A 12271-nucleotide genomic window follows, 5' to 3' on the forward strand; every position below is an offset into this window, starting at 1 on the left:
GCCGGCGTCTTGCTGGCTGAGAGCCAAGTCCACCCTTCAGCGTTTAGTCCTACTCTTGCCGGAGGTATAGGTCCTTGGGCGAGGATAGCGCCCCTTAGGGTCTGGATTCGTATGTTCCCTTCTTAACTGATGGCTTTCCACAAATCCGTTTTTAGTGAGTGCACTACCACTGCTCCCGCGTTGTTCACAGTCTGGGAAAGGTCTTGTAGAGAGCACAGTCTTTTCTGTAAGAGATTAAGGCAGTCCTCAGTAAGCACAATATGAATATTTAACCTGTAATCAGACTGTTGGGAACGGGGTTAAGATAAAATAGACGGAGTGTTTAAAAGTACCTGGCTGGAAATAAACCTTAAATTCTAATTCCAGAACCACTACATTTTAACAATGTGACCTTTGAAATAATCTCTATGAGCCCCAGTTTTTTATAAACCTCATAGGTTTGTTGTGAGGACTCAGAAGAAGATTTTTTTTTTAGAAGAAGAAGATTTTTTAAAAACTGTAATTGTTAAAGTAATCTCTGCACCCAACGTGGGACTTGAACTCTCAACCCGGAGATCAAGAGTCTTACGTGACACCGACTGAATCAGCCAGGTGCCCCTCAATAGAAGATTTAGTAAGAATTAAGAAAATTCAGATAATTGCTTTCATAGAGACCACTGGAGAATTGCTGAAAGAATTTTAAGTGTTCCAAAGTTAACAGCAAAGAAGTTTTAAATTGAGAAGGTGGTCCAGGAAGGGAGGAGAAGCCCACAATCTGCCACCAGCCCAAGCAGAAGGCCTCATGAAAGATTTTAAAATGAGATTATAAAACACTGCAGTATGATAACTATATGCAATGTACAATCCTTGATTGGATTCTGATGAGAACCCTTAGTGTGATCAGCATTTCCCCTCCTTTTTGTCTGGGTCCCTGAAATGATGAATGCTGTCAGAGATTCCCATCCACACGGGGGTAAATCATTCAGCCTCCCAGATGGCTGTCTTGGATCTAGACAATTGGGAGGAGCCGACCTAGGAGAAAACAAGAAATTAATGAAGAGTCAGAGTCTCGATACCAGCAAAGTATGGATAGTAAATTATCAGGAAGATATTGAGGACCTTGTAGACTTGGCTCCAGTGAGGTAGGAGATCATGATGGAGAAGGTGTTGTGGCTGGAGATGATGGTGATGGTGATTCACCTGATCCTGAAAGTCCAGATGACTCAGAAAGTGATTCACAGAGAAAGAATCAGCTAAAGAACTCCAAGCTACTGAGCCCCCTGATGAAGTGTCCTCAACAAAACTAAAAGACAACCTATTACTGAATGGGATGATATTTGCAAGTGACATATCCAATAAAGCATTAGTACCCAAAATATATAAAGAACTTATACAGCTCAACACCGAAGACCAATAATCAGACTTAAAAATGGGCAGATGAGGGGCACCTGGTTGGCTCAGTCAGTAGAGCATGTGACTCTTCATCTCGGGGTTGTGAGTTCAAGCCCCATGTTGGGTACAGAGATTACTCAAAAATAAATAGATAAACTTTGAAAATTTTAATTAAAAAATGGGTGGAAGACACAAACAGACATTTCTCCGAAGAAGGCATCCAGATGGCCAACAGACACATGAAAGGATGATCAACAGCACTCATCATCAGGGAAATGCAAATCAAAACCACAATGAGATATCACTTCATACCTGTCAGAATGGCTAAAATCAAAAACACAAGAAACAGGTGTTGGCAAGGATGTGGAGAAAAAGGAACCCCCATGCACTGTTGGTGGGAATGCAAACTGGTGCAGCCACTCTGGAAAACAGTACGGAGGTTCCTCAAAAAGTTAAAAATAAAATTACCATATGATACAGTAATTCCACTACTGGGTACTTACCCAAAGAATATGAAAACACGGGGTGCCTGGGTGGCTCAGTTGTTGGGCATCTGCCTTTGGCTCTGGTCATGATCCCAGGATCGTGGGATCGAGCCCCACATTAGGCTCCCTGCTCAGCTGGGAGCCTTCTTCTCCCTCTCCTGCATCCCCTACTTGTGTTCCCTCTCTCGCTGCGTCTCTCTCTGTCAAATAAATAAATGAAATCTTTTTAAAAAATCTAAATTAATGTTGGCACAAGATTAGGTACTGGTCTTTGGACCAAAGCAATGTGAAAGCAAATACTTTTGACATTTGTTGGGGTGGATTGTAACTGTCATACATTTGGAGTGTTATGATTCCAAGCAATCTTTATACAATGTGAAACACTGTATATTATATTTTTTTATAAAATTTGGCCAAATTTTACAGAAGAAATCATTTCTCTGATCATCTGGTCCTATCTATTTAAAACTGGATTTTTTTTAAACATAATATGTGACCAAAGTTAACTTTCTTCCCAAGGCCTAAATAAAGAGAAAGAAGTTTCCCATTAACAAAAAACAATAATAAGAGAAAATATGGAAAAAAACTTTCATGACTTTAATATTTTTCAAGAGTGTAAAAAATTTTTTTAAATTAAATCATGAAAAAGAGTCTAGGTCAGTTTTTTTGCAGAATGTCTCTCAATATAGATTTGTCCAACTGTTGTTGCAATAAGCATCATGTTAAGCAGTTTTTGGTGGATGTTCTGAGTGGACACTGATATACCACAACAGGAGTCTTGGAATAAGTTTGATCATTTTGTTAAAATGGTGTTCATCTGATTTCTATACTGTAAAGTGTATCTCTTTGTAATTAGTCATCCATGGGTCCATACATTGATACCTTCATCTGGGGGCCTACTCTTTCTAGGCTTCAATTTCTTCCATTGTTACTGGATTCCTTTAACAGTTCTTTTTTTTTTTAAGATTTTATTTATTTATTTGACACAGAGAGAAAGAGAGAGATCACAAGTAGGCAGAGAGGCAGGCAGAGAGAGAGGAGGAAGCAGGCTCCCTGCTGAGCAGAGAGCCTGATGTGGGGCTCGATCCCAGAACCCTGAGATCATGACCTGAGCTGAAGGCAGAGGCTTAACCCACTGAGTCACCCAGCTGCCCCCAAATGTTAGTTTCTTAAAGACTGGCTGCAATGTGGAATCTAAAGTGTTTTTTTTGGTTTTTTTTGTTTTTTTTTTGTCAGAGAGATAGAGTACAGGCAGGCAGAGTGGCAGGCAGAGTCAGAGGGAGAAGCAGGCTCCCTGTGGAGCAAGGAGCCCAATGTGGGACTCGATTCCAGGATGCTGGGATCGTGACCTGAGCCGAAGGCAGCCGCTCAACCGACTGAGCCACCCAGGTGTCCCTGCAATGTGGAATCTAAAACCAAGTCAATGAAGTTTTCATATTCTGATAAGTTAAAATCTATTGGTCTATCTTGTACTAAAAATGGGTATGTTACACATGCATTTTTTTTTTTTAGAGTGTGTGTATACATCCAGTGGGAGGAGGGACAGAGGGAGAGGGAGAGGGAGAGAATCCTAAGCAGGCTCCATGCCCAGCACAGAGCCCCAGGCAGGGCTTGATCTCCATGACCCTGAGATCATGACCTGAGGCAAAATCAAGAGTCATATGATCAACTGACTGAGCCACCCAGACGCCCTGCATGCATGATTTTTTTAACATCATGTATTGGTCATTTGGAAGTGGGTGGTTCACTGAATTTTGCAGATCTTCCCAATGTTAATGCATTTCATTACATAATACAAAAAAATTATTTGGTAATACCATCACTGGTTTTATTGGAAGAGGGTTAAAAGAGTAGGAAGTTGTCAAGCTCAAATTTTATTTTTGACAGCAAATACTGTCAGTTGTTTTCCCTGGAAGGGACGGGATCACTTTGTTCATTTTGTACAAAATGTTTGGCAAATACCCGAATCCCAATAACTGTGGCTTGTTTCTCAGGTGCTCTTTCCAGTAAAACTGGTGTTCCAGGAAAAAAGAGGCTAATTCAGCTTGCAGCTCGAACAACTGCATAGATGTGTTTCCGCCAGGCAACCACTGTACTACCAACAGAAGTAGTTTACTTTATAGGGGTGCCTGGGTGGCTCAGTCCTTAAGTGTCTGCCTTCAGCTCAGGTCAGTCAGACAGGTTTGTTTGTGTTGTTTTTTTTTTAAGATTTTATTTATTTATTTGACAGACAGAGATCACAAGTAGGCAGAGAGGCAGGCAGAGAGAGAGTTAAGGGAAGCAGGCTCCCTGCTGAGCAGAAAGCCCAACCCGTAGCTCACCAGGACCCTGGGATCATGACCTGAGCCAAAGGCAGAGGCTTAACCCACTGAGCCACCCAGGCACCCTGACAGTTTTTTAAAAGAGGAAAAATCTAGGGGCGCCTGGATGGCTCAGTGGGTTAAGCCTCTGCCTTCGGCTCAGGTCATGATCCCAGGGTCCTGTGATGAAGCCCCACATCGGGCTCTTTGTTCAGCAGGGAGCCTGCTTCCCCCCTCTCTTTGCCTGCCTCTCTGCCTACTTGTGATCTCTCTCTCCATCAAATAAATACATAGAATCTTAAAAAAAAAAAAAAAAGAGGAAAAATTTAAAGAAAATAGAAGAAATCAGAAGTAAGATCAAAAGTTAGTGGACTAGAAAACAAACTACAATACAGTGTATTAAAGCCAGATTCTGATAAGCTAAAACTAGGAAATACTCTGAAAATATTGATTAAGAAAAAATTGGGGAGCTCCTGGTTGGCTCAGTCAGAAAAGCGCATGACTCGATCTCAGGGTTCTTTTTTTTTGTTTTTAAGAATTTATTTATTTATTTGACAGACAGAGATCACAAGTAGGCAGAGAAGCAGGTAGAGAGAGAGGAGGAAGCAGGCTCCCTGCAGAGCAGAGAGCCCGACGTGGGGCTCAATCCCAGGACTCTGAGATCATGACCTGAGCCGAAGGCAGAGGCTCCAACCCACTGAGCCACCCAGGCGCCCCTCGATCTCAGGGTTCTAAGTTCAAGCCCCATGTTGGGTGTAGAGATTACTTAGAAGTAAAATATTTTAAAAAAGAAATGTCTACTCAAACCCTTTGCTGATTTTTTTTTAAACTGGGTTGTCTTTTTGTTGTTGAGTTGTAGGTGTTCTCTTTGTATTCTGGATACTATTCTCTTATCAGATACATGATTTGCAAATATTGCTTTTTCACTCTCTAGCTAGGGTCCTTTGATGAACAAAGTTTTCAATTTTGATGAAGTCAAATTGCCTATTTTTCTTTTATTGTTTTTTTATTTATTGCCTTCAGGGTCATATTTATATATATTATACAACAATTGCCAAATCCAAATCCAAATCCCCCTGTTTTCCTCTAAGTTTTTTATAGTATTAATTCTTAAATTTAGGTCTTTGATCTCTTTGGTATTTTTTGTAGGATATTTATTTATTTATTTATTTGACAGAGAGAGACAGCGAGAGAGGGAACACTAGCAGAGGGAGTGGGAGAGGGAGAAGCAGGCTTCCCGATGCAGGGCTTGATCCCAGGACCCTGGGATCATGACCTGAGCCGAAGGCAGAGGCTTTAACCCACTGAGCCACCCAGGCGCCCCATCCCCTGACCTGTTTTGAGTTAGTTTTTGTATATGGCATGAGGTAAGGTTCCAATTACATTTTTTTTGCATGTGGAAATCTAGTTTCCCAGCACCATTGGCTGAAGAGAGTATTCTTTCCCTGTTGCATTGTCTTGACACTCTTGTCAAAATTCAATTGAGTATATACATAGAGGTTCATTTCTGGTCTCCCAGTTCTATTCCATTAGTCTGTATGTGTATCTATATGCCAGTACTACACTGTTTTGACTACCGTAGCTTTGCATTTTGAAACTGGAATTGTGGGTCCTAAATTTTGTCCTCAGTTTTCAAGATTGCTTTAGCTAGTTGGGGTCCCTTGAATTTCCAGATGAATTTTAGGATCAGATGATCTGTTTCTGCAAAGAAACACACTGGAATTTCGATGATATTGTCTTGAATCTCTAAATCAATCTGGGAAGGGGCATCTGGATGGTTCAGATGGGTAAGTGTCTGCTTTTAGTTCTAGTCATGATCCCAGAGTTCTGGGATCGAGCCCCTCATTGGGCTCCCTCCTCAGCAGGGAGCCTGCTTCTCCCTCTGCCTGCTGCTCCTCCTGCTTGTGTTCTCTCTAACAAGTAAATACAATCTTAAAAAACATACTAACAGATTTTCTGTGGTTTCCATAGAGTTTCTACATAGAAGATTAAGTCATCTGTGAACAGAGATGGTTTTACTTCTTCCTTTCCAATTTGGATGGCTTTGATCTCTTTTCTTACTTAATTGCTCTGGCTAGAACATCTAGAGCTATATTAAATACAAGTGGTAAACACAAACATCCTTGTCTTATTCCTGATCTTAGAGGAAAAGCTTCCGTCATTGAGTATGATATTCACTATGGGTTTTTTCCAAATATGGCCTTTATCATGTTGAGATAATCCCTTTCTACTCCTAGATTTTTTAATGTTTTTTTTTTTTTATCATGGAAGGGTGATGGATTTTGTCAGATGCTTTTTTTTTTTTGCAGCAGTTAAGATAATCATGTGTTTTTTCTCTTCATCCTATTAAGGTGGTATATTATACTGATTGATTTTCACATATGAAACTACCTTGTATGCCTGGGATAAGTCTCATTTGGTCATGCAATATGGTCTGATTAATATACTGCTTAGTTTGTTTTGTCAGTATACGTATTTTTTAAGATTTTTGCCTCTTTATTCATAAGCATATTGATTATGGTTTTCATTTCTGTAGTGCCTTGTTCTGGCTTTGGTATCATGTTACTGTCTTCCTCATAGAATGAGTCAGGAAGTATTGGCTCCTGTTCGATTTCTGAATAGTTTGAGAAGGATTGGTGTTAATTTGTCTTTATTTTTTAAGTTTTTTTAAAGATTTTACTTATTTATTTATTTATTTGAAAAAGGGAGAGCACAAGCAAGGGGAGCAGCAGGCCAAGGGAGAGGGAGAAGCAGGCTCCCTACTGAGCAGAGAGCCCAATGTGGGACTCCATCCCAGGAGCCCAGAATCAGGCCATGAGCCGAAGGCAGACATTTAACTGACTGAGCCACCCGGGTGCCCTGTTAATTCATCTCTAAACATTTGGTAAAATTCACCAGTGAAGCCATCTGGTCTTGGAGTTTTCTTGTTGGAGATTTTTTTTTTAAAGATTTTATTTATTTATTTGACAGACAGAGATCGCAAGTAGCAGAGAGGCAGGCAGAGAGAGAGAGAGAGAGGTGGAAGCAGGCTCCCTGCTGAGCAGAGAGCCTGATGTGGGGCTCGATCCCAGGACCCTGGGATCATGACCTAAGCTGAAGGCAGAGGCTTTAACCCACTGAGTCACCCAGGCGCCCCGAGATGTTTATTCTTTTTATATGTAGGCATTTACTGGTATAAATTTCCCTCTGTGCATCTCTTTCTGTGAATCCCACAGGTTTGGGTATGTTGTGTTTATGTATGTGTGCATGCAAGTGTGTGTGTGTGTGTGTGTGTGTGTGTGTGTGTGTATAGACTTTATTAATTAACCTGAATGGACATATCATTATCACCCAGAGTCTACAGTTTACATTAGGGCTCTCTTTTGGTGTAGTACATTTTTGGGGTTTGGACAAATAACAACATGTAGCTACCATTACAGTCTACAGGATACTTTCATTGCTCTGAAAAGCTTGTCCCCCATCTGTTCCTCTCTCCCTCCCCACCAGCTACTAGAAACCACTGATCTTTTTACTGTCTCCCTTGTTACTGTCATTTGTCTGAAGGTATATTCTAATTTCCCTTGTGATTCCTTCTTTGACCCATTGGTTCTTTAAGATCGTACCGCTTACTTTCTATATATCTGTGGGTTTTCCAGTCTTCCTTCTGTTACTGATTTCTAGCTGTCTTTCATTGTGTCCGTGAAGATACTTTGTATGATTTCTGTCTTTTAGAATTTATCGAGACTTTTTTTGTGACCTAAAATATAGCCTGTCCTGAGGAATATTCTACGTACAATAGAGAAGAATGACTATTCTGCTGTTGCTGGGAAGAATGTTCTATTATTGGGTGAAGTCTTTTGGGTCTAATTGATTTATGGTGAGGTTAAGTCCTCTGTTTTCTTACTGATCTTTCATCTAGAAGTTCTATCCATCAGCGCAAGTAGGGTATCGAAATCTCAACTATTACTGTGGAATTGTCTATTTCTTCCTTCAGTTCTTTTTCTTTTAAGTTATTGATTGATTGATTGGGGGTGCAGGATACAGAGGGAGTGGGAGAGGGAGAAGCAGATTCCCTGCTGAGCAGAGAGCCTGATGCGGGGCTCAATCCCAGGACCCCAAGATTATGTCATGAGCTGAAGGCAGACACTTAACCGACTGAGCCAGCCAGGTGCCCCTCTTCCTTTAATTTTTCACTGAATGTCTTTTCATGCTTTATATTTTGGGGGCCTCTTTTGTTTGGTATATATGTTTATAATTGTTATAGCTCCTTGATTAACTGACTCTTATTAACATACTGCGTTTGTCTCTTATAACAAGGAAAAAATATGTATGTAACAAAAGTATATAGGGAATGTCTTTTTTAAAAGATTTTATTTATTTATTTGACAGACAAGAGATCACAAGTAGGCAGAGAGACAGGCAGAGAGAGAGAGAGGAGGAATCAGGCTCCCCGCTGAGCAGAGAGCCCGATGCGGGGCTCGATCCCAGGACCCTGAGATCATGACCTGAGCTGAAGGCAGAGGCTTTAACCCACTGAGCCACCCAGGTGCCCTGAGAATGTCTTTCTTAAGTCTCTTTTGACTTATAGTCTATTTTGTCTGAATTGATAGAGCCACTCCAGCTCTTTTTTAGTTACATGAAATATGATTTTCCATTTTTTCACTTTCAACCTATTGGTGTCTTTGATCCAAAGTGAGTCTTTTGGAGATGCCTGGCTGGCTCAGTTGGTAGACCATGCCACTCTTGATCTGAGGGTCATGAGTTCAAGCCCCATGTTGGGTGTAGAGATTAAATAATTTTTTAAAAAGCTTTTATTTATTTATTTGACAGAGAAAGAGAGTACAAGTGGGGAGGAGTGGGAGAGGGAGAAGCAGGCTCCCTGTTGACCAGGGAGCCTGATGCAAGGCTCGATCCCAGGACCCCAGGATCATTACCTGAGCCAAAGGCAGATGTGTAACCAACTGTGCCACCCAGGTGCCCCAATAAATAAATATTTTTTAAAAAATAAAGTGAGTTGGGGTACCTGGGTGGCTCAGGTGGTTAAGTGTGCAGCTCTTGGTTTTGGCTCAGGTCATGATCTCAGGGTTGTGAGATCAAGCCCTGCTTTGGACTCCACACTCAGTGGGGAGTCTGCTTGAGATTCTCTGCTTCTCTCCCTCCCAAAACAAATTAAAAATTTTTAAAAAATAAAATAAAATAAAGCGAGCCTTCTGGAGGCAGCATATCCTTAATTATTAAGAACCACACTTACATTTACTTTTTTCTCTATTCCTTAAGGTTTCCAAAATTGATATTGTCCCCTTAACAAAGTAAACTCCTTAGTCTCAATTCTTCTACTTACTATCTCCAGTTTCCATCATTTATAATTTTTTTTCAGGATTCTTGAACTGGCTAATAACAATAGCAAACATTTAGACAGTGTTCATTAGGTCCTTGGCCCTGCTCTGAGAGCTTTTCTATATTATTAGATATATTAGATATATTGTTAACTCTCCCAGCAACCTTATGAGGTAGGTCCAATTTTTATGGGAAAACTGAGGCAAGAGGCAAAGAAACACCCACATCACAGGGGTAATAAGTGGCAGTCAGGATTTAAGTCACTCATTCTTGCTGCCTCTCAGATAAGCCAATTCTGAAGCTGTCAGGAAAAAAATAAGGAAGATACCCCCCAAAATTTTAAAAGTATAATGAGGTTATTAAAAAGTATAAAAGTCCAAGGTGCCTGGGTAGTTCAGTTGGTTAAGCGACTGCCTTTGGATCAAGTCATGATCCTGGAGCCCTGGGATTGAGTCCCACATTGGGTTCCCTGCTCCATGGGGAGTCTGCTTCTCCCTCTGACCTTCTCTCTTCTTATGCTCTCTCATTCTCAAATAAATAAATAAAATCTTAAAAAGAGAATAAAACTATAATAATTAAAACTGTACATTATTTTTTAAGTTTATTTATATAAGTAACCTCTACCCCTAACATGGGGCTCGAACTCATCACCCCAAGATCAAGAGTCGTATGCTCTTCTGACTGAGCCAGCCAGGTGCCCCAAAGCTGTGCATTACTAAAAAGTATCATAGAAACATAATTAAAAATTCTAATATAAGCTCAAATCCATCTGAGAACTTGTTATATAATAAAGGTGGCTCTCTGGGGCGCCTGGTGGCTCAGTGGGTTAAAGCCTCTGCCTTTGGCTCAGGTCATGATCCCAGGGTCCTAGGATCGAGCCCCGCATCAGGCTTTCCGCTCAGCAGGGAGCCTGCTTTTCCCTCTTTCTCTGCCTGCCTCTCTGCCTACTTGTCATCTCTGTGAAATAAATAAATAAAATCTTAAAAAAAAAATGGTGGGGGCGCCTGGGTGGCTCAGTGGGTTAAGCTGCTGCCTTCGGCTCAGGTCATGATCTCAGAGTCCTGGGATGGAGCCCCGCATCAGGCTTTCTGCTCGGCAGGGAGCCTGCTTCCTCCTCTCTCTCTGCCTGCCTCTCTGCCTGCTTGTGATCTCTCTCTGTCAAATAAATAAATAAAATCTTAAAAAAAAAAATGGTGGCTCTCCATAACAGCCTAGGAAAAAAACCCAGATTTAAATGGTATTGGAATACTGGCTAATCAGATCACTGCTTCATACCTTACAGTAACATAAACTCTAGGTGGATCCAAAGTCTAGACACAAAAAAGTAAAACCATAAGTACTAGACAAAAGCATGGAAACATTCTTATAATCTTGGAATGGCGATGAACACACCACAACAAATCCCTAAAAGCCATACAAAAATAATGGTAAATTCTACCTAAAATAAAATTTACGCTGAAGACCATATACAGAGTCAAAACCTAAACTGGGTAAGATATATTTCATGGATTAAGGACTGATTTCCTTAATAGAGTGAGAATCCTGAAAGGTCATTAAGACCAATAGAACCTAACAGAAAAAAGGGGCAAGAGATAAGGAGCGATAGCTCACAGAGAAAGAAAATACAAGCAGCACTTAAGATGTTCAACCTCCATTTTAAAATAAAATCAAAGCCACTTTTTAATTTATCAGCTTGGCAAAATTAAAGTAGTAATGTTGTGTTGGTTTTAGAAACTATGTGAGGGGGGGCGCCTGGGTGGCTCAGTCGGTTAAGCTGCTGCCTTTGGCTCAGGTCATGGTCCCAGGGTCCTGGGATCGAGCCCCACATTGAGCTCTTTGCTTAGCGGGGAGCTCTCTGCCTCTGCCCTCCACTCTGTCTGCTTGTTTTCTCTCTCTCCAAATAAATAAATAAATAAAACCTAAAAAAGAAAGAAAGAAAGAAAGAAACCACGTGAGGTTGGGTCTCATCTTGCTTTAAAAAGAAAAATCAAAGCCAAATGATTTGTCTTAGGAATAGGTTACTACCTAGTTCCTAATTTGTTGGACACCAAAACCCATGTCCTTAATCAACGAATGATGCTGCTTCCCATCCACAATGGCAAAGAATTAAAAGAAGGTGATACTTGAGAATTTAGATTAGGGTTTCTCCATATCACTGCTATTGACATTTTGGGCGAGGTAATTCTTTGTGGTGGGGAAGGCTGTTTTCAGTGCAGGGTAGGAAGCTTGACAGCATTCTTGACATCTGTCCACTAGATACCAGTAATATCTCTCCTCCTCTCCCCCCCATTTTGACAGCCCAGAATGTCTCCAACAATTGCCAAAGGTCTTCTGGAAAATTGCCCCAATTGAGAACCACTGCCTTAAATATTCCTACCTTCTAACCTAACCTAAGAGATCATGAAAACAATACTGAGCCCAAAGGTAGTCATTGTTACTTGCGATACTGAAAAGCAGAAACAGATGAAAGATTAACAGATGAAAGCAACAGATGAAAGATTAAGGAAACCATAGAATATCTATTCAATGTTTTACAGAGTTGTTAATAATGCCCATCTGATGATAGAAACTAGAGAACTCAAAATGTAAACTCAAAATGTAAAAATCAATCCTCCCAAAAGAATGGCTACTAAAAGCCCACTACTTTTATATTTAAGAATTGCTAATGTCATGCTTACGACATTAATTTAAAAATATATGCGGGGCACCTGGGTGGCTCAGTGGGTTAAAGCCTCTGCTTTCGGCTCAGGTCATGATCCCAGGGTCCTGGGATCGAGCCCCGCATCAGGCTCTCTGCTC

This window comes from Lontra canadensis, unplaced genomic scaffold (genome assembly GCF_010015895.1).
Source record: "Lontra canadensis isolate GAN:19392208 unplaced genomic scaffold, GSC_riverotter_1.0 scaffold36, whole genome shotgun sequence".
Taxonomy (NCBI): domain Eukaryota; kingdom Metazoa; phylum Chordata; class Mammalia; order Carnivora; family Mustelidae; genus Lontra; species Lontra canadensis.